Below are 25115 nucleotides of genomic sequence, written 5' to 3'. Positions count from 1 at the left end.
AACTCCTTGCTATTGTCTTTGCTTTTGACAAATTTCGATCATATCTCGTTCTAGCAAAAACGGTGGTCTATACCGACCATTCTGCTCTTAGATACCTATTTTCGAAACAAGATGCTAAACAAAGATTAATCCGTTGGATCTTACTCTTACAAGAGTTTGATATTGAAATCCGAGATAAAAGAGGAGCAGAAAATCTCACCGCAGATCATCTTTCTCGTCTTGAAAATCCTGAATTAGAAGTTCTAAATGAATCGGCCATACAAGACAACTTTCCTGATGAATATCTATTGAAGATAGATTATAAAGAAATTCCATGGTTTGCAGACTATGCAAACTACTTAGTTTGTGGATTCCTTGAAAAAGGATTATCGTACCAAAGACGAAAGAAATTCTTCAGTGATATAAAACACTATTTTTGGGAAGATCCATATCTGTTTAAAAGTTGTCCCGATGGAATAATACGCCGATGTGTATTTGGAGATGAAGCTAGTAAAATTTTAAACCATTGTCACACAGGACCAACAGGAGGGCATTATGGGCCTCAACTAACAGCAAGAAAAGTTTATGATGCTGGATTCTATTGGCCTACAATTTACAAAGACGCACACCTTCTTTGCAAATCCTGTGATGCTTGTCAAAGAGCCGGAAAAATAAGTCAACGTGATGAAATGCCACAAAATGTCATCCAAGTATGTGAAGTATTTGACATTTGGGGTATTGACTTTATGGGTCCATTTCCAAAATCTCATAATAATCTCTATATTCTCGTAGCCATTGATTATGTATCTAAATGGGCGGAAGCACAAGCTCTCCCAACTAACGATGCACGAGTTGTAGTCAACTTTTTAAAACGTCTTTTTGCAAGGTTTGGAACACCGAAAGCTTTAATAAGTGATCGGGGTACTCATTTCTGTAATAATCAACTTGAGAAAGTTCTTAAAAGATATGGAGTAACTCATAAAATCTCCACCGCATATCATCCACAAACAAGTGGACAAGTTGAAAATACCAACCGAGCTTTAAAACGTATTCTAGAGAAAACCGTAGAATCAAATCTGAAGGAATGGTCTATTAAATTGGAGGATACACTCTGGGCTTTTAGAACAGCCTACAAAACTCCAATTGGAACCACACCTTTTAGACTTGTTTATGGAAAAGCATGTCATCTTCCAGTAGAAATTGAACACAAAGCATTTTGGGCTTTGAAGACATGTAATCTTGATTTACATGAAGCTGGACGTCTACGATTAAATCAATTAAACGAATTAGAAGAATTAAGACATGAAGCATACGAAAATTCGTTAATCTATAAAGAAAGAACGAAGAAATGACATGATAAAAGAATCAGAAGTTCAAAAGAATTTAAAGAAGGAGACAGAGTTCTTCTTTTCAATTCACGATTCAAGCTATTTCCTGGAAAATTGAAATCAAGATGGTCTGGACCATTCATAGTCAAAAGAGTTTTCCCATACGGAACGATAGAATTAATAAATTCAAATGGGATTGAATTTAAAGTTAATGGTCACAGAGTTAAACATTACATACATGGTCCGATGGAAGAAGACAATGAAGTTAATCACAATTTCGATACCACAGCTAACTAAGTATAGGGGGTTTATGTATTTCTGTTAGAGTTAGATTGTCTATTTTCGTGTAGTTCTCGAAAATGGAACCCGAATGGTCTTTCCCTAGCAGACCCTAAAGAACTAGTCTTCTCCCCCCATTCTGAATTTTTATTTTTTTTTAGGAAATGAAGACTGCCTGTGAACTAAACCATGGTCTAATGCTACACGCTTTGATCACTAAACATAATAATGACACACTACCGAGTGAAATAGTATCAGTAATCAGAGAAAGATTGGACGGAGTTAGAAAAGAATCCAGATGCGAAGATAATAAGTTACAATTTGGTAAAGGAAAATCAAAATCCGCAGCGAAAAGAAGAGCACGACACCTAGAAAGATGTCACAAATGCGGAAAATGGTCAAATGGAGGTAAATGTTCAAATAATCAAACCTATTCAAACACCGAATTTGTTACTTTATGCAGAGACGGACCGTTCATACGTTTAGAAGAAAAGACACTGAATGCTCGAGGTTACGCCTATGTAGCTATGGAAAACCAATTAAACCGACTATCTTATGAATGGGATAGATCATATAACTAAGAATACTATCTCACAAGTAAGTCTGTACAGTTTTTATTTTTTTATTTATTTTTATTTTTAACCTTTTGATAATAAACGCTAATTTGTTCGCTATAAAGTATTAAATTGGTATTGAATAAAATTAGGTTTGGCGACCGAAATTATTGTTATCATTCAAAATTTTATTACATCACTGCGAAATTTAACGTTTATTCTTAAGGTATAAATATCTTTAATCAATCAACCCAAAATATTTCAAAAATTCGTCATGAGTTAAATTAGGTCATGGAACCGAAATTACTTTACCGAAAAGAGGGGCGTATATTTTTGATAATATTTTGATTGATTAAAGTGGGATAAAAAGCCAAAAAGATTTTATTTTTACCATATTTTTAAAATTAATATATAAATCTTAAATTAATATTGTAAACTTTGTAAAAACAATATATTTAAAAATGTAAATATTTGAAAAATATAATATAAGTTTGGTGTGATTTTATAATATGTATTTTTATTTTAAGTTTGGTGTGAATTTAAAAACAAAAATTTACTTTATCTCATTAAGTTAAAAATATGATTTTTAAAATTCGTCGTAAGTTGAAGACTAGGTCTTTAAACCGAAATTGCTTTACCCAAGGGAGGGACGAGAACTTTTATTATCATTATTTTTAGTCTTATTGAATTAAAGTATACCAAAAACATTAAAAAAACCCAAAAATCTTAGCTTTTAAAACAATCGCTACAAAAAGACAAATTTTAAAATTTTGTCGAAGGACGGACTAGGACATCGATCCGAAACGACCTCGTCCTAAATAACAAGGGAAACAAAATTTTAAAATTAATTACTTAATTGTTTTAATTAGTATAAGATGTTATTAAAAAAAAAAAAAAACAAACTCCGCGACTCGCGGAGTTTGAAGGTTTAAACCCCGCGACTCGCGGAGGGACCAAAAATCAGAAAAAAAATAAAAACGCAGAACTGATCAGTTGAAAAACCCACACACCAAAAACTGCGAAAATAAACCCGCAAAAACCCGCAAAAACACCCCCAAAATCATAATTTTTAACCGTTAATCATCAAATCTTTTACTAAAATCATGTTGAGAAGGATGCTATCAAGGAATTACTCAAGAAAAACGGTAAATTTCTACACCTAAACACCATTTAATCCAAAAATTAGTGTTCTTGAGAAATTTTTTCTCCAATTTGATTTTGATGCTTTTTAGTGTAATTATGCTTAAATTGTTTATGTATTATGCTTGTATAACCTAGATTGATGCTATTTAACATGATTAGAAGCCTTAAACTTCAAATTATGAGTAATCTAGGGTTTGTGTTCTTGAGCAAATTTGGGGCTTTTTGATATAAACAAGTTATGGCCGATTTTTGTCATGAATTGTTGCTAAATTAAGTAGTGTAACATGTTTAGGTAGTTAAATGATCCAAACTTTGAGCCTAAACATGATTTTGAGAATTAAAGTGGACTTTTTCAAGTCTAAAAATTCATGAACTTGATTTTTGAAAGATAATGCCATTTGAAACTTGTTTAATTGCTAGTAATGATTATTTTGACATGTTATTTGAGTTAAATGCTTATGAACCTGGCGAACATTTTCGTATATGCTTATTTGAAAAAGTGTAGATTTGATGAAAATATGAAAATGAGCTTAAGTTTGATATAAATTGATCATGTCATTGTAATTATTTTGATTGATGATTTTGCTGACACTAATGCATATTTGGATGCACAAAAATTGTGTTTGATGTGTTTTGCAGACTGAAAGGTGTGAATCTTCATCCCAAGCTCGCAATGCTCCTGCTGAGAATGCGGAACAACAGGAGGTGGATAACTACTACAAGCAAGATATACCTCATCCAGTCATGACATTTTCTGATATGCACTTGGAAGATTTGCACCCGAACCTGAGATTTGACAGACTTTGGATAGATTATCCAAAATACCAAAGGGGTTTGCATACTCTTCATTCTAAAGTTGTTGAGGTACTGATGTCAAAGCTAAGGGATACGAAATAGTTTATATTTTACTAGGAAAAACTATTAAATACGATACAATTTTACACAAGATATTTATTTATTTATAGAATGGATATACTTAAACCTTGCTACAACACTTATAGGCAGTGTACCTAATCGTAAAGTAGTGTAGTTTTTAATAAGTCCGGTTCGTTCCACAGGGAAATCTTTAAACAAAGCTTAACGCTATATTAATTTACTTTTATAAAAATACAAACATATATATAAGTAATATTATTATTATAAAGGGGGGTTTTTACCGTTTAATGACCGGTTTGTCGATTTTAAAACTTTAGTCGCAGTTAAAACCTAATGTAAAATATTAAATAAATAAAAGACTTAATTTAAAGCGTAAAATAAATAACGATAATGAAATTGCGAATAATAAAAGTGCGATAAAATAAAATTGCGATAATTAAAAAGTACGATAATTTAAAGTGCAATTAAATAACAATAAATAAAAGTGCGATAATTAGAAGTGCAATTAAATATAAAATAAAGGAAATTAAATAAAAGAATTATGCTTATTTAAACTTCCGTAATCATGATGTTCGACGTGTTGATTTTAGTTTTATGCCCATGGGTTAATTGTCCTTTGTCCTGGATTATTTAATATGTCCGTCTGGTTTTTGTCCATAACAGTCCATCAGTCATAAATATAAAGTGCGAGTGTCCTCATCAAATTATTATTATACCCGAAGTTAAATATTCCAACTAATTGGGGATTCGAATTGTAACAAGGTTTTAATACTTTGTTTAATGAATACACCAGATTATCGACTGCGTGTAAACCAAGGTTTTACTACTTTGTTAACAATTACACCAATTACCCTTGAATGTAATTTCACCCCTGTTTTAATTATTCTAGTGGCTATTAATCCATTCCCGTGTCCGGTTAAATGAACGATTATTCGTACATATAAATACCCCGCCCATCGTGTCCGATCGAGTGTATATGGTAATTTATAGGGACGCCCAATTGTAAATCTTTATATTAACATTAACAAACTATCATTTAGTTAAACAAATATAAAGCCCATTAATAGCCCATAGTCTAATTTCCACAAGTGTCGTTCTTTTGTCCAAACCCCAATTATGGTACAAAGCCCAATTACCCAATTTTAGTAATTAGCCCAACATCATGATTACTTCGTTTTAAATAAGCATAATAATAACTTAGCTACGAGACATTAATGTAAAAAGGTTGAACATAACTTACAATGATTAAAAATAGCGTAGCGTTACACGGACAGAATTTCGACTTACACCCTTACAACATTTGCTAACATACCCTTATTATTAGAATTAGAATTAAAATTAAAATTAAAATATAAATTATAAATATATATTTTACGTATATATTAAGAGAGAGAGATATATATTTGGTGTACATAAAATGGATCACGAACTCGCTTTAAATAGAATGTGGCCTGGAAAAGCCCCTCATGCGAGTCGCATGAAAATGGGCATAAGGCCATGCGAGTCGCATGGCCATGAATTCCAGCTCACATTCGTTTGGCTCCTAGCTTGTCGACATAATTTAATAATAATAAATATATAAATAATTTTAATAATTATTTATATATTTATATTATATTTATATGCATAGTTGAGTAGATATTTTTAGTCCGTTACGTCGGGCGTTTCTTCTAGGCTGAGGTCCCGGTTTCGGATTTTCGGACGTCCTCGCGTACTATTTTATATCGTGTACTTTGCGTCTTGTAACTTGTACTCTTGTTATTTTGAGACGTTCCTCATCAATAATTTGAACCTTTTTGATTGAATCTTGTACTTTTTAGCTTTTTGGACCTTTCCGTCTTCAATTTGTCGAATCTGCCTTTAATCTTCACTTTTTAATATTTAAACGAATAGTGCTTGTAAATCGAACAATATCAACTAAAATCTTGTCTTTCTTGGGGAATAATGCTGTAAAATATGTGTTCATTTTTGGCATTATCAGGTACCTAGGGTCATAGAATGGGGACCATTAGAAGCTGTAGAATTGGCCGGGCCAATTAGGGAATTACTTGCACAGAGGTATGGTAATTCTACTTTTAACGACTGGGTACGTTTATTCACCATGCGTAGACCTGTATATAAAGTATGGTATGAAGAATTGTTGTGTAGTATAGAATTAAATGATCGGGTAGCTAGTTTAACCGATCGATCTTTTATTAGATTTTTGTTAGGAGGTTCGATGCGCCACATGTCTTTACTAGACATGGCTCAGGCTTTACGTATATATAAACCTGAGGAGTTAGCATCTACCGATTGTAGAGGGTTGATACTAAATGGTAGAAAGATAGATGAAAATTTTGATACACATGGTGTATGGAGTCAAATGACAAGCCATCACCGATTCAAAGGGGGAAATTACTCTTATTTGGATATAGATAGAGCTGAATTAAGAGTAATTCATAGGTTTTTAGCTAATTCGATTACACAAAGAGGTAAGAACAAGGAAAAGATAAATGAACAGGATTTGTTTTACCATATGTGTATTCGAGACCCACAAAGCGCTGTAAGTATACCTTATTGTGTGGGTTATTATTTATCAGCTATGGTTAGGGGGATGAGACCGCATAGCATAATAGGAGGTGGTATATTTATAACTTTAATTGCTGAATATCTCGGTGTGGATATAAGTCGGGGGGATTATTAGTCAAAGAACCAGAACCCCGCGATACAATAGGTTTAAATGTATACCATGGTGCGAAAGTTTTGAAGAGGCGAAATAACGCCGCAGTACAATACCATGGTAGACATCCACAGGTTGAGAGAAACCAACAGCAAGGTAATGTAGGAGGGGGAAATGAAATGCAAGAAATGCAAAGGTTTATAGCTGCACAGGAGTACGAAAATGCTAGACAAAGAGCATTTGAAGATTGGCAAGTTCATCAAAACCAAATCATAGCTTATTGCCAACATATAGGTAGAAACTATATTCCTACTCCAAAGCCCATATTCTCTCCCTGGTCTATAGAGATGCAACCACCGTATCCTACGTATAACCCTGCTGAAGCATTTTATAGCACCTATGGTTATGCATGGAACCCCTATTGGTATCAGTATCATCCCTAGTCTACTTAGTTTTATTTATTTTGTAATTTGTAATGTTGATACGTTTAATACTTATGTTAATATTGTAATAGTTTTTATAATTTTCTAACTTTTATTCTTAGATTTTAATAATTTTTTTTTTGAATGTGGGGTAATATACCAAACTTCAAAAATATGTATATATGTATGCAGTTTATCTTATGTACACAACAGGGTAAAACAACGCATTTTCAAAGACTGGCATTAAGTTCAGCAAAAACAACTAATTTTGACGACAAGATGCAAAATATATGTGAAATAACAACAAGACGGAATGAACAAATGATGTGCACCATTTATCATTCAGCAAACAAACACAAATATGTTTGGAAACTTTGGTAAAATTTAATCATTTTCACACAAATCACCCTCAATAATTTAAATTGTTACTGATTTCTTGCAAATGAGGGCATTGCAAGATCTTAAGTGTGGGAAGGGGTTAAATTCTTTCGGATTTTAAAATTTTTACTTTATACACTTGGTTACCATTAGAAATACTAGTAAAGCAGTAGTTGTATTAGAATCTAGTGCTCTCTGATAATAAAGAACAGCCCTAGTCTTATATACTGACTACCCAATTCTAGTAAAATTTTTCAAAATTTTCAATTAAATGAACTCAAAATCATGTTTATACATATTTATGAACGATAAAACTAGGTTTTAACACCGAAATTATTGTAACCTCGGAAAGGACATGAATTGAGAAACAAACCAAAATGTTAAAATTCATTTAAAATAGAATAGAGGACAATAAAAAGGAAAATAAAAGCCAAGTGTGGGAAAATTCTCCAAGTTATTCAAAACATATATCACATATTTTTGTACAAATAACTGAAAATACTTTTGCTTTAGACTAAACTAAAAAGTTTTACCAGATTTACTCTAAGAAAGATGGATCTACACGATGAATCAATTCCATCATTAAAAGGAAGTAAAGTCTTCCTAAAAAGACACGCGCTTCTTGATTTAGGTCAAGAAGTTGTCGTCCAGACCAGCTGTAGGTTGACGAAAAATCTAGAAAAGTCATCTCTAAAATCAGCAGGAAATCCACGGACCTCAGCATTAAACAGGGTCGCCAAGTGGTCAGATTTATCCTAACCATGAGAAGGATTTATCTCGTAAAATGGGGGGCACCATGCAAATTAGCTGGATAAGACTAATGAATCAGATCCCCAGAAAGGATAATCTCCTTAAAAGATCAAAAATCAGCTTTTAAGCCTGATATTACTCAATCCTTGAGATTGACCTTAAAGATTGAGAATTACAAACTCATGGAATTCAATGATATCTAAACTCGAGCCTGAACGAGAAAATATTTTGATCAAAATTACAAACCGAATTGTTTTCTAAAAACCCATTTTCAATGCGTTCATTACCATTGAACGTAAAATCCTAGGAATTCACCTGGAATTCATTAGGTCACCTGAACCAAATCGGGTGTCAACCGTAATAACGGTGGTTGCATAGTGGTCAAAGACAGGACCTTGTGCCAAACCTACAAATTATAAGGGTGAGCTTTGCTATTGCTCCTACCAAGGATAGTAATTGCGTCTGACATGTTATAAACCATAATTAAAAGCATGTCAGGGGACATTGCCTTAACAGTTGCTTGTTCAACGCTTTCCTTTACAACCGGACGGTAGTTTACCGAAAGGTAATATACGAGACAAGTAAACTGGACGTGTTGCTTTCCAAATACAAGGATAGCAAGTGGGTGACACAAAACCATAAGTTTTGAGCTAAAATTTTCAAATATGAAACCCACCAAACCCACAAAAATAATTTGCAAACACCGGTAAAGGGTTATTCCGGAAAACTTATCTAGGATAAAAACTAGATTTAATTTTCAAAAGATCAAATGTTTTCATAAAGATCCAATTTCCTTAATGGATCTAAATTTTCATAGTCATGTGGGACTGTAAACCATATCGTTACTACCATTGTTTATACCGCCGTATAGAAATCACTGATGTACAAAGTGTGAAGAATAAAGAAGTGATTCTAGTATTTCAAGACGATATTGCTTGAGGACAAGCAACGCTCAAGTGTGGGAATATTTGATAATGCTAAAAACGAACATATATTTCATAGCATTATTCCTCAAGAAAGACAAGCTTTTAGTTGCAATTGTTCTATTTACAAGTGATATTCGTTTAAATAATAAAAGGTGAAGACAAAAGACAGATTCGACGAATTGAAGACGCAAACGACCAAAAAGCTCAAAAGTACAAAAGACAATCAAAGAGGTTCCAATTATTGATAAGAAACGACTCGAAATTACAAGAGTACAACCTGTGTTAAGAGGTTCCAATTATCCACTGCTATCCCTGTATCGGAAAGCACACATCCAGTTTACTTGTTCCGTATATTACCTTTCGGTAAACTACCGTCCGGTTGTAAAGGAAAGCGATGAACAAGAAACTGTTAAGGCAATGTCCAGTGACATGCAGATGATTATGGTCTTTTTAACGTGTCGGATGCTAGAACTATCCTTGGTAGGAGCAATAGTAAAGATCATCCTATAATTTTTCGGTCTGGCACAAGGTCCTGTCTCCGACCATGCTATGCAACCACCGTTCTTACGGTTGACACCCGATTTGGTTCAGGTGACCTAATGAATTCCAGGTGAATTCCTAGAATTTTACGTTCAATGGTAATGAACGCATTGAAAATGGATTTTCAGAATACAAATTGGTTTGTAATTTTGATCAAAATATTTTCTCGTTCAAGCTCGAGTTTAGATATCATTGAATTCCATGAGTTTGAATTCTCAATCTTTAAGGTCAATCTCAAGGATTGAGTAATATCAGGCTTAAAAGCTGATTTTTAATCTTTAAGGAGATTATCCTTTCTGGGGATCTGATTCATTTGTCTTATCAAGCTAATTTGCACGGTGCCTCCCCATTGTACGAGATAAATCCTTCTCATGGTTAGGATAAATCTGACCACTTGGCGACCCTGTTTGATGCTGAGGTCCGTGGATTTCCAGCCGATTTTAGTGATGACTTTTCTAGATTTTTCGTCAACCTACAGCTGGTCTGGACGACAACTTCATGACCTAAATCAAGAAGCGCGTGTCTTTTTTGGAAGACTTTACTTCCTTTTAATGATGGAATTGATTCATCGTGTAGATCCATCTCTCTTTGATAGTTTCATTGGATAAAACAGTTGATTATCGTTCAAAACAAAAGTATTTTCAATTGTTTGTACAAAAATATGTGATATATGTTTTGAATGACTTGGTAAACTTTTCCCACACTTGGCTTTTATTTATGTTTTTCTTTGCCTTTTTCTCTTCTATTCCATTCTTATTAAATGAATTCTAACATTTTGGTTGTTTCTCAATTTATGTCCTTTCCGAGGTAACGATAATTTCGGCTCAATGACCTAGTTTTCATCGTTCATAAATATGTATAAACATGATTTTGAATTCATTTTGTTAAAAATTTTGAAAAATTTACTAGAAGTGGGTAGTTAGTATATAAGACTAGGGCTGTTCCTTGTTATCGGAGAGCACTAGATTCTAACACAACTACTGCGTTACTAGCATTTTTAATGGTAACCAAGTGTTTAAATCAAAAATTTTTAAAAATCCGAAAGAATTTAACCCCTTCCCACACTTAAGATCTTGCAATGCCCTCATTTGCAAGAAATCAGAAACAATTTAAATTATTGAGGGTTATTAGCGTAGAAAAATGATTAAATTTTACCAAAGTTTCAAACATATTGTCGTTTGATTGTTGAATGATAAATGGTGCACGTCATTTGTTCATTCTGTCTTGTTGTTATTTCACATATATTTTGCATCTTATCGTCAGAATTACTTGCTTTTGCTGAACTTAATGCCAGTCTTTGAAAACGCGTTGTTTTATCCTGTTTTGTGCATAACATAAAATACATACAATACAAATATAATCATACATGCAATTTGAAATGGAACTTTGGCATCCCACTTTCAAACTATAATAAAAATATTAGTACACAATAATAATAGAAATATCAAACATTACATAAATGTAATAAAATGTTAAGTGTTTAAAATAATAAAAATATAAATTACCAACTTTTCTCTACTGATCAGGAGGTGGGTTAGGAGGATAATTAGGATAGGGATCCCAATTCATGTTCGGATCAGGGTTCCATGGCTGTTGATAGGTGAACTGGTATGCTGCGTCATAATCATATAAGTCATAGGGCGGTCTCATTTCTGGCTGGTGTGCAGGATAGAATGCGGGTCGGGTCGGATAATAAATCTCATTAGGCTGCAGCCGGCTTATGATTTGGCGCGGATGATAATCCCATCGGTGATGCTCTCGTTGCCGGGAATGCTCGTAATCATTCCGGCGTTGCCACGCCTCGTACTGCATATGCCTATCATCGTTCGTCATGTATTCTTCCTCCATACGAACGCCTAAATCAAGAGCAGTCTCCCGAACAACTTCCATAATGTTGTTCGCCTCCTCCATTTCGTCATCCGAACCTCTTTCTACCTGTCGCTGAGGTCCCTCGTATCGATATACCCGATTACGTCTCATCAATAAAACCTTTGCACCCTGATAGACGTGTGAACTTATAGTTTCACCTTCGTCCTCTATTTCTACCATTGGACCCCCTCGGTTCTTGTCAACACCTAAATACTCTCCAATGAGAGTAATGAAAATACCACCACCTATAATACTCCCCGATTTCATCCCCCCAACTACATTAGATAGATAATAACCAACACAATAGGGAATGTTAACGAAACTCCTCGGGTCTCTAATACACTTAAGGTAGAATAAATCATTTAAAGTCAATTTCTCCTTATTCTTACCCCTTTGTGTAATTGTGTTTGCTAAGAATCGATGTATCACCCAGAGTTCAGCTCTATCAATATCTAAGTATGTATGTCCCCCACCAGCTTGAAACTCATTAAAATGGGACATACGCCTCCAGAGGGCGTTAACATTAAATTCCCTATCTACCCTTTCTCCTTGGGCAATCAGGCCATTACAGTCGGGGCTCAAAAGTTCAGCAGGGGTGTAAATCTGTAAGGCCCTGGCTAAATCTATCATGGACATTCTGTACATGCGTCCACCTAACAGAAATCTAATAAAGCTTCTATCATCTAACCTCCTAACATCACTGTTTAACTTAATAGTACTAAGTAATTCTATACACCATTCCCTATATATGGTTCTACGAATGGAAAATAGGCGCATCCAATCGTTAAACTGAGAATTACCATACCTTTGCACCAATAATTCCCGAATCGGTTCGGCAAGGTCAACTGTTTCCAAAGGTACCCAGTCAATTGCCCTTGGCATTTCAACACCCTTAAAGTAGAGAATGTGCATGTTCTTTTGATAATCTGGATACTCTATCCAACATCGATCAAATCTCAGATTTGGGTGTAACTGATCTTCATTAATGTCTGAGCTCAGAATCATTTGATGTGGAGCGAATTGACGAAACTGATTCATGAATAATTGATCTTGATCGTGATATGGAATATGTTGATCCTCATGTTGTTCTTCTTTGTAACATCCCGCGTTTTTCCGTTAAATTTATTTTTAACACCGTCTTTTTCTTTTAAATAATACCTTTCGTTATTTAAATTCGTAGTTTCCGTTGACTAACGTTCATAATAATTCCGTCATTTAATTATAACATCTCTCGTTAACTTGCGTTTTAAAAATATTCGATCGGTTAAATCCCGCACCCGCTTTGAAACTCGAGGGACCGGAGTTGCCAAATGGGCAAACTAGTTGACTAGGTCAACTAGTCAACCCATTTCATCCATTCCATCATCTCCCTCATCCCTTTTCTCTCCATCTCAAGAACACACACACAAACCCATTCCATTCATTCATCATCTAAATTCAATCTTGGAAGCTCACAACAAATCCGATTACATTTTCGTGATCCTCTCTTCATCCTCTACGATTTGATACTAACTACACCGATTTTGGGTAACATTTCTAAAACTCTAGATTTCTTTAAATTCGTGTTTTTGACTTGAAATGTTGTTAGTTAGTGTCTATGGCTCGTGTCTAGCATGATTATATGATTTGTATGCTCGATTCGTGGTTTGGAGTAACTAGTTTGAGTTTTTGAAATGGGTTTGCTTAATCCTTGATTTTGGATGAGTTAATGTTGTTAGATTGTTAAAGTGCATGTTTTAATTGTGTTACTAGTATCATTAGCCACATTTGGATGTGTAGGTTGATTAAGGAAACTTCAAAAACCCGGTTAATGATTTTGTGATGTTTGACTAGGGTTTGATAGTTCTTGACATGAACTTTTGGATGCTTAAATGCCATGGAATGTTAATTGTTAGTGTTTAGTAGTAATGTATGCTTAATTACCTTCGAAACGGCATATCGTATGTGTAAATTGGATTCCCGAATCATAAAATACGTTTTACGAACTTGAAACTTGAAAATAAACCTTTCTTGATCAATTGACGAGTTTTCGGTTATTGTAAATGATGTTTTTGATTGATGATATGTGGTTAGTTGTATTCCTTGTCGAAATAGCTTTCCGATGATATAAAATACATGTTCTAATTGTTTGCGGATCATAAAATGTGATTGTTTGTGTTTTGGTTCGTGCACACTTTGAAAACTGACCAGAATTCTCTGGCCAGGTAGTGGCGCGGCGCGCCACATCCCCGCGCGGCGCGCGGATTGGCCTGGCCAGATTCTGCTCACTTTGGCGCATTTCACGCGAAATGTTTGACTAGCTACCGACCTCCGATTCACATGAAACTTGTTCTAATATGCTTATATATGAATAAAAACCTCAGAAAAATAGTTCGGGACCGAACCCGAACGTGTTGACTTTTTCGTTGACTTTGACCAAGTTTGACTTTTAGTCAAACTTAACCAAACTTTTATACAATCATTCTAACATGCTTTTATACTTGTTTCTTGTATGAAACTTGACAACGTGATTCACATGCTATACATAATCGAGTCGTAACGAGCCATAGGACTAATTGAACACATTTCACCCGACCTTGTGTCGTAACCGGTTAATTGATATAACTTACTTGTTTAGGTCAAGGCTAAGCAACTTTCATGCACACGTTTACTTTGTGAAGTACTTTTATACTCGTGCACTCGAGGTGAGATCATAGTCCCACCTTTTCAACAACTTTTTATACTTTTAAATTGTGGGCTGAGAAACATATACTTTGTTACATTTTGTACTACTTACTTTTATACTTTGAACACAAGTACAAGGAAAACAAACATTCCACAGCGAGTTAGAACAAAAATCCTCAATTCGATTATCATTAGTTACACTTGCAGGGTGTAAGCGAGAACTTATATTGTGTGGCCATACGGGTTTGACAAACCCTCATTACGGACGGTTCGCTACCGTCTACGGATGAAATATATTTTCGGGAAACAGTGTATGTTCTAACACTATTGTGATGGGGTTCTATGGAAGGAAACGTTAAGTCTTGATAATTGGGTGCTCGCGAACCAACTTTTGGAATGCAACTTTTGGATGATCAATTTATGGAAATACTAAATCTTGTGGTTCAAAATATAACGTTTACAAATACATCTATGATTTCACCAACGTTTTTCGTTGACAGTTTTCTATATGTTTCTCAGGTTCATACATGGCTATTTGATACATGCTTCCGCGTACATTCATACTTGCTTGGGGTCAAGCACACATGCATACACTCTGATTTCATGCTTGGAGTCAAGCATACATACATGCATACGCTAGTGATAGCACCTTTGGATTCAAACATATTGTTTACATACTTACGCTATTTATAGCAACTGTGTTTTTAAACTAATTATGTCGCAAGTTATTTCATTTATACTTTATGACTTTTGTAAACTTAGACTTGTTGCCGAACGGTTTTGTAAACTAAACTTGCAAGTCTTGTACCTTTCAAATGAATGCGACATAATTTTGGTCAAACGAGTCTCATATAGGGACTACGACCACGCAACGGGACCTAAGTTAACGGCGCCGTCAATGACGATTTGGTCGGGTCGCTACAGATGGTATCAGAGCGTTGGTTGTAGGGAACTAGGACGTGCATTAGTGTGTCTAACAGAGTCGTTAGGACGCATTAGTGAGTCTAGACTACAACCGGATAGTTAATCATTGCATTCTGACATACATTTGTTATGGATAGCACTTACTTGACTACTTGTGCATTATACTTGAACCATTCTTAGGCAAACTTTTTTAATGGTACCCAACCTTCATCATACGAACTCGTATTCCGCCACTTTCTGGTAATACACGTAAATTCAAGATTCATGCGCGTAAGGATGACAACGACTTCATTAGTCACACTTGATCGGGAACTCTGTCTCCCGGATTGTTATTTGCCACCGTTTCAACTTACTATCGGTTTTCCACTGGTGTTTCTTACTATCTACTTTTTTGGTGTTACTACCATCACTACTCTAGGTGAGTATCGTCATCAACATTTATCACTACGGTTGCGTGCTACTCGTTATCATGACTCGTTACTCTTTTCATACCTAAATACATTATTGTTTGAATCGAACCGATGTGACGTGAACAATCATTTATACACTTCCCACGGGGAAACGCTTCTTTAGAGTTGTAGAAACTCTTTCGATTTAATACGAGTCACGTTTGAGACGTCGTTACATTTTGTTCATTTTAGATTCTCGCGATTACACGAACTTGAATCTATAGAGTGATGTGGGAATGGAAGTATGAGTTAGCGTAATATAACGACACTCGATCAACGTGGTTATATTACGGTAAGACATACCAAAGTTCTAGTGACGCGTGATGGTGGTTAGACTCGATCAACCTAAACACCACCATGTGCCATGTACATGACTTCATCTTTTCAGGTTTGGACATCCGAAAACTCCGAGAATATTTATAACAACCATACCGGGGACACACCTTCAATTATTGTCAAATTATATTTATGCTTCCGAATGAATTACCGATTCCATTCGACTTCAACCGTATGTCACACGGGTATACTAGCTCGTCCTCGCGCAGTCTTATTGACTAACTACAACTTACTCGTTATGCTCGTTATGCTCGTTATGCTCACATCGGGGCGGAAACTTCTTTTGCATCACCTTCGTACTTCCGGTTCAGGAGGTCCTTATTCTAAATTCCCAATGGAGAGAGACTCTCCACGTTATACTAGTATTCACCTCGAGGGTGAATAGTTCCGACGAACGTTTTTGGAAACCGATGAATCTTCCGCGACGCGAATGTCTTGAGAAACTTTTCCTAGCTAACGTTTTCCATTCCTAGCAAACTTGTTCAATATGCCTTAGGGAAATGTACCTCATTTCGGATCGAAATCCTCGTTTCACTTCTAGATTTCAGAGTGCTTTTCGAAAAGCCTCGGGACTACGTTTAAACATGAGTACCACGCATTAACCATAAACCGACGAACAAAGCAAATGTACAATTCAAACCTTGGAAACCGTAATACGAGCTTGTATTATCAACTTCAAATTTCTTGAGAAACGTCTTTGCCTTTAATCAAACTCTCTTACTACAAAATTTTCATTCGAGTATTGACGCCACGCCTTCGAAACCTTATATGACCGGAAATGTCATTCTCCTTTTGTCGAACCAAGTAAACGATGATCAATTCACCGGGGCCGAGGTTATTCATGAGCAACCGAGAAAATTTATTCATATTCAGGTAAAACCCTACGCGACTCGTAATCACCAAGAGCTACGCCAATGTTAGACGTAAACATTTCAAATTCCACGTGGGAAACCGCGTCACGTTAAGAGTCGCACCTTGGAAAGGTGCAATCCGTTTCGGGAAAACGTAGGAAGCTAAATCCGCGATATTTTGATCCTTTAAATTCTTGGGGTGTTTTGGACCCGTAGCTAGCCGTTTAGACTTTTCCGACTCATTTTGGGTCTCCGTTTATCCTACATTCGATGTATCAACTCAAAGACGTGTTTTGCGAAACGAGAACTTGTCATCTCCTTTGATGAACTCACTATCGACGATAACCCTCACTTCCTAGGAGGACCGGTTGAAACCATAAATCGTGAAGCCAAACCTTAAAACAACATATGATCCCGACCGTCAAAATTCGTGGAAATACTCAAGGACGTACCTTCACTTATTCGTAGAATTTACAACGCAAGATCTCGAGTAAGATTCAACAACTACTACTTCCAACTAAATTTCGGGACGAAATTTCTTTTGAGGTGTGGATAATGTAACATCCCGCGTTTTTCCGTTAAATTTATTTTTAACACCGTCTTTTTCTTTTAAATAATACCTTTCGTTATTTAAATTCGTAGTTTCCGTTGACTAACGTTCATAATAATTCCGTCATTTAATTATAACATCTCTCGTTAACTTGCGTTTTAAAAATATTCGATCGGTTAAATCCCGCACCCGCTTTGAAACTCGAGGGACCGGAGTTGCCAAATGGGCAAACTAGTTGACTAGGTCAACTAGTCAACCCATTTCATCCATTCCATCATCTCCCTCATCCCTTTTCTCTCCATCTCAAGAACACACACACAAACCCATTCCATTCATTCATCATCTAAATTCAATCTTGGAAGCTCACAACAAATCCGATTACATTTTCGTGATCCTCTCTTCATCCTCTACGATTTGATACTAACTACACCGATTTTGGGTAACATTTCTAAAACTCTAGATTTCTTTAAATTCGTGTTTTTGACTTGAAATGTTGTTAGTTAGTGTCTATGGCTCGTGTCTAGCATGATTATATGATTTGTATGCTCGATTCGTGGTTTGGAGTAACTAGTTTGAGTTTTTGAAATGGGTTTGCTTAATCCTTGATTTTGGATGAGTTAATGTTGTTAGATTGTTAAAGTGCATGTTTTAATTGTGTTACTAGTATCATTAGCCACATTTGGATGTGTAGGTTGATTAAGGAAACTTCAAAAACCCGGTTAATGATTTTGTGATGTTTGACTAGGGTTTGATAGTTCTTGACATGAACTTTTGGATGCTTAAATGCCATGGAATGTTAATTGTTAGTGTTTAGTAGTAATGTATGCTTAATTACCTTCGAAACGGCATATCGTATGTGTAAATTGGATTCCCGAATCATAAAATACGTTTTACGAACTTGAAACTTGAAAATAAACCTTTCTTGATCAATTGACGAGTTTTCGGTTATTGTAAATGATGTTTTTGATTGATGATATGTGGTTAGTTGTATTCCTTGTCGAAATAGCTTTCCGATGATATAAAATACATGTTCTAATTGTTTGCGGATCATAAAATGTGATTGTTTGTGTTTTGGTTCGTGCACACTTTGAAAACTGACCAGAATTCTCTGGCCAGGTAGTGGCGCGGCGCGCCACATCCCCGCGCGGCGCGCGGATTGGCCTGGCCAGATTCTGCTCACTTTGGCGCATTTCACGCGAAATGTTTGACTAGCTACCGACCTCCGATTCACATGAAACTTGTTCTAATATGCTTATATATGAATAAAAACCTCAGAAAAATAGTTCGGGACCGAACCCGAACGTGTTGACTTTTTCGTTGACTTTGACCAAGTTTGACTTTTAGTCAAACTTAACCAAACTTTTATACAATCATTCTAACATGCTTTTATACTTGTTTCTTGTATGAAACTTGACAACGTGATTCACATGCTATACATAATCGAGTCGTAACGAGCCATAGGACTAATTGAACACATTTCACCCGACCTTGTGTCGTAACCGGTTAATTGATATAACTTACTTGTTTAGGTCAAGGCTAAGCAACTTTCATGCACACGTTTACTTTGTGAAGTACTTTTATACTCGTGCACTCGAGGTGAGATCATAGTCCCACCTTTTCAACAACTTTTTATACTTTTAAATTGTGGGCTGAGAAACATATACTTTGTTACATTTTGTACTACTTACTTTTATACTTTGAACACAAGTACAAGGAAAACAAACATTCCACAGCGAGTTAGAACAAAAATCCTCAATTCGATTATCATTAGTTACACTTGCAGGGTGTAAGCGAGAACTTATATTGTGTGGCTATACGGGTTTGACAAACCCTCATTACGGACGGTTCGCTACCGTCTACGGATGAAATATATTTTCGGGAAATAGTGTATGTTCTAACACTATTGTGATGGGGTTCTATGGAAGGAAACGTTAAGTCTTGATAATTGGGTGCTCGCGAACCAACTTTTGGAATGCAACTTTTGGATGATCAATTTATGGAAATACTAAATCTTGTGGTTCAAAATATAACGTTTACAAATACATCTATGATTTCACCAACGTTTTTCGTTGACAGTTTTCTATATGTTTCTCAGGTTCATACATGGCTATTTGATACATGCTTCCGCGTACATTCATACTTGCTTGGGGTCAAGCACACATGCATACACTCTGATTTCATGCTTGGAGTCAAGCATACATACATGCATACGCTAGTGATAGCACCTTTGGATTCAAACATATTGTTTACATACTTACGCTATTTATAGCAACTGTGTTTTTAAACTAATTATGTCGCAAGTTATTTCATTTATACTTTATGACTTTTGTAAACTTAGACTTGTTGCCGAACGGTTTTGTAAACTAAACTTGCAAGTCTTGTACCTTTCAAATGAATGCGACATAATTTTAGTCAAACGAGTCTCATATAGGGACTACGACCACGCAACGGGACCTAAGTTAACGGCGCCGTCAATGACGATTTGGTCGGGTCGCTACATTCTTCTTCTTGCACTTGTTGTTCTTGTTCATAAAACATTTCCGGTTCGGGCTCTGGTTGTCTGGACGATGATGCACCGTCCGTATCTGTATTTCTCTGCAAAACACATTAATCACAAAAATTGTGCATCCAAATATGCATTAGTGTTAGTAAAATAATAACTTGAAACAATTATGATGACATGTTCAATTCATAACACATTTTATACATATTTTCCTAACAATAATAATTCTACACTTTTACATACGAAAATGTATACAATGTTTTATCACATTTAAACTCTTAAACATGTCAACAATAATCATTATAGCAATTAAACACTTATTACATGGCATTCAAATCAAACTCATGTTCATTTTCATATTTCGTCAAGTCTACACTTTTTCAAATAAGTACATAAGAAAATGTTCATCAAGTTTTTAATCATTCATCTCAAATTATATGCCAAACTAATCACTACTAGCAATTAAACAAGTTTAAATTGGCCTTTACATCAAATTATCCAAGTTCATGAATTTTTTAGACTTAAAAAGTCTACTTTAATTCTCAAAAACATGTTTAGGCTCAAAGTATGGATCAATTAACTACCTAAACATGTTACACTACTTAATTTAGCAACAATTCATGACAAAAATCGGCCATAACCTGTTTATATCAAAAAGCCCCAAATTACTCAAGAACACAAACCCTAGATTCTTAAAAATTTGAAGTTTTTAGCTTCAATTCATGTTAAATAGCTTCAATCTAGGATATTCATGCATAATATAACAACAATTTAAGTCTAATTACACTAGAATTTAACAAAATCAAAATATAAAATTTATAGCTCAAGAACACAATAATTCGAATTTAAAGAGATTAGGGGTGAAATCTTTACCGTGTTCCTGAAGGGGTTGAACCTACTGAATCTAGGCATGATTATTGTGAAATTTTTGCAAGAAATTTGGTGAAAATTGGTGAAAAATTGAGAGAGTTTGGGAGGTTTTCGTATGTGTTTGTGTGTGTATTGTGAGAGACAGAAGCAGATCGACTGAATTCTTGTACCTGGCCTGTTTTTAACAGCCATGCGAGTCGCATGGTATTGTGCCTATCCCCATGCGAGTCGCATGGGGTTAAATTCCAGATATTTTTTTTTTTTTTTTATAAAATCTTATACTTTTAAAACATAAAATTTAATAAAATTTTAAAAATTTTGTTTCTTTTTAAGACGAGGTCGTTTCGGGACGATGCCCTAGTCCGTCCCTCGACAAAATTTTAAAATTTTGTCATTTTCAAGCGATTGTTTTAAAAGCTTAGATTTTTGGGTTTTTTTAATTTTTTTTGGCATACTTTAATTCAATAAGATTAAAAATAATGATAATAAAAGTTCTCGTCCCTCCCTCGGGTAAAGCAATTTCGGTTCAAAGACCTAGTCTTCAACTTACGACGAATTTTAAAAATCATATTCTTAACTTAATGAGATAAAGTAAATTTTTGTTTTTAAATTCACATAACTTAAATATAAAATTCAAAATTAATATTAAAAATTCACACCAAACTTAAAATTTAAAATGCATAAAATTAAAAATTTATATTTTAAAAATTAAAAGTTCACATCAATCTTAATTTAAAAATTCATATTATAAATTCACACCAAACTTATATTAATTTTTCAAATATTTACATTTTTAAAAATATTGTTTTTACAAGATAACATGGTAAAAATAAAATTAAAAATCTTTTTGGCTTTTTATCCCACTTTAATCAATCAAATATTATCAAAAATATACGCCCCTCTTTTCGGTAAAGTAATTTCGGTTCCAATACCTAATTTAACTCATGACGAATTTTTGAAATATTTTGTGTTGATTGATTAAAGATATTTATACCTTAAGAATAAACGTTAAATTTCGCAGTGATGTAATAAATTTTTGAATGATATCAATAATTTCGGTCGCCAAACCTAATTTTATTCAATACCAATTTAATACTTTTTAGCGAACAAATTAGCGTTTATTATCAAAAGGTTAAAAATAAAAATAAAAATAAAAACTGTACAGACATACCCGTGAAATAGATTTCTTAGTTATATGATCTATCCCATTCATAAGATAGTCGGTTTAATTGATTTTCCATGGCTACATAGGCGTAACCTCGAGCATTCAGTGTCTTTTCTTCTAAACATATGAACGGTCCGTCTCTGCATAAAGTAACAAATTCGGTATTTGAATAGGTTTGATTATTTGAACATTTACCTCCATGTGACCATTTTCCGCATTTGTGACATCTTTCTAGGTGTCGTGCTCTTCTTTTCGCTGCGGATTTTGATTTTCCTTTACCAAATTGTAACTTATTATCTTCGCATCTGGATTCTTTTCTAACTCCGTCCATTCTTTCTCTGATTACTGATACTAATTCACTCGGTAGTATGTCATTATTTCTTTTAGTGATCAAAGCGTGTATCATTAGACCATGGTTTAGTTCACAGGCAGTCTTCATTTTGTAAAAACCTAAAAAAAATAAAAATTCAGAATGGGGGGAGAAGACTAGTTCTTTAGGGTCTGCTAGGGAAAGACCATTCGGGTTCCATTTTCGAGAACTACACGAAAACAGACAATCTAAATCTAACAGAAATACATATTATCCTTTAAAGACTTGATTCTCCCCACACTTAGTTAGCTGTGGTGTCGAAATTGTGATTAACTTCGTTGTCGACTTCCATCGGACCATGTATGTAATGTTTAACTCTGTGACCATTAACTTTAAATTCAATCCCATTTGAATTTATCAATTCTATCGTTCCGTATGGGAAAACTCTTTTGACTATGAATGGTCCAGACCATCTTGATTTTAATTTTCCAGGAAATAGCTTGAATCGTGAATTGAAAAGAAGAACTCTGTCTCCTTCTTTAAATTCTTTTGAACTTCTGATTCTTTTATCATGCCATTTCTTCGTTCTTTCTTTATAGATTAACGAATTTTCGTATGCTTCATGTCTTAATTCTTCTAATTCGTTTAGTTGACTTAATCGTAGACGTCCAGCTTCATGTAAATCAAGATTACATGTCTTCAAAGCCCAAAATGCTTTGTGTTCAATTTCTACTGGAAGATGACATGCTTTTCCATAAACAAGTCTAAAAGGTGTGGTTCCAATTGGAGTTTTGTAGGCTGTTCTAAAAGCCCAAAGTGCATCCTCCAATTTAATGGACCATTCCTTCGGATTTGATCCTACGGTTTTCTCTAGAATACGTTTTAAAGCTCGGTTGGTATTTTCAACTTGTCCACTTGTTTGTGGATGATATGCGGTGGAGATTTTATGAGTTACTCCATATCTTTTAAGAACTTTCTCAAGTTGATTATTACAGAAATGAGTACCCCGATCACTTATTAAAGCTTTCGGTGTTCCAAACCTTGCAAAAAGACGTTTTAAAAAGTTGACTACAACTCGTGCATCGTTAGTTGGGAGAGCTTGTGCTTCCGCCCATTTAGATACATAATCAATGGCTACGAGTATATATAGATTATTATGAGATTTTGGAAATGGACCCATAAAGTCAATACCCCAAATGTCAAATACTTCACATACTTGGATGACATTTTGTGGCATTTCATCACGTTGACTTATTTTTTCGGCCCTTTGACATGCATCACAGGATTTGCAAAGAAGGTGTGCGTCTTTGTAAATTGTAGGCCAATAGAATCCAGCTTCATAAACTTTTCTTGCTGTTAGTTGAGGCCCATAATGCCCTCCTGTTGGTCCTGTGTGACAATGGTTTAAAATTTTACTAGCTTCATCTCCAAATACACATCGGCGTATTATTCCATCGGGACAACTTTTAAACAGATGTGGATCTTCCCAGAAATAGTGTTTTATATCACTGAAGAATTTATTTCGTCTTTGGTACGATAATCCTTTTTCAAGGAATCCACAAACTAAGTAGTTTGCATAGTCTGCAAACCATGAGATTTCATTATAATCTATCTTCAATAGATATTCATCAAGAAAGTTGTCTTGTATGGCCGATTCATTTAGAACTTTTAATTCAGGATTTTCAAGACGAGAAAGATGATCAGCGGCGAGACTTTCTGCTCCTCTTTTATCTCGGATTTCAATATCAAACTCTTGTAAGAGTAAGATCCAATGGATTAATCTTGGTTTAGCATCTTGTTTTGAAAATATGTATCTAAGAGCAGAATGGTCGGTATAGACCACCGTTTTTGCTAGAACGAGATATGATCGAAATTTGTCAAAAGCAAAGACAATAGCAAGGAGTTCTTTTTCAGTAGTGGTATAGTTCGTTTGTGCTCCTTGTAACGTCTTACTAGCATAATATATAGGTTGAAATCGTTTTTCAATCCTTTGTCCTAAAATGGCTCCCATTGCAAAATCACTTGCATCGCACATTAGTTCAATGGTAGATTCCAATTTGGTGTTATCATGATCGGCGCATTAGTGAGTTTCTCTTTAAGAATATTAAAAGATTTGATACACTCATCTGAAAAGATGAATGGCGCATCCTTTTCTAGGAGTTTATTCATAGGAGTGGCAATTTTAGAAAAATCTTTTATGAAACGTCGGTAAAAACCGGCATGCCCTAGAAAACTCCTAACTCCTCTAACATTGGTGGGATGTGGAAGTTTAGAAATTACATCTACTTTAGCTCTATCCACTTCAATTCCTTCTTTTGAAATTTTATGTCCAAGAACGATGCCTTCTTTAACCATGAAATGGCATTTCTCCCAATTAAGTACTAGATTTGATTTTTCGCATCTAATTAGCATTCATTCCAGATTAACTAGACATGATTTAAATGTATCACCGAAGACTGAAAAGTCATCCATGAATACTTCCATGCATTCTTCTATCATGTCGTGAAAAATCGCCATCATACACCTTTGAAAGGTTGCAGGGGCGTTGCAAAGTCCAAATGGCATGCGTTTTTAAGCAAAAGTACCATAAGGGCACGTGAATGTGGTTTTCTCTTGATCTTCGGGTGCTATTGGAATTTGAAAATATCCGGAAAATCCATCTAGAAAACAATAGTAACTATTTCCGGCTAATCTTTCCAACATTTGATCTATGAAAGGTAAGGGAAAGTGATCTTTTCTGGTGGCGTCATTTAATTTTCTATAATCAATACATACACGCCATCCTGTTAC

This window comes from Rutidosis leptorrhynchoides, chromosome 11 (assembly GCF_046630445.1).
Source record: "Rutidosis leptorrhynchoides isolate AG116_Rl617_1_P2 chromosome 11, CSIRO_AGI_Rlap_v1, whole genome shotgun sequence".
NCBI lineage: Eukaryota > Viridiplantae > Streptophyta > Magnoliopsida > Asterales > Asteraceae > Rutidosis > Rutidosis leptorrhynchoides.
Note: the sequence above shows the minus strand (reverse complement) of the source record.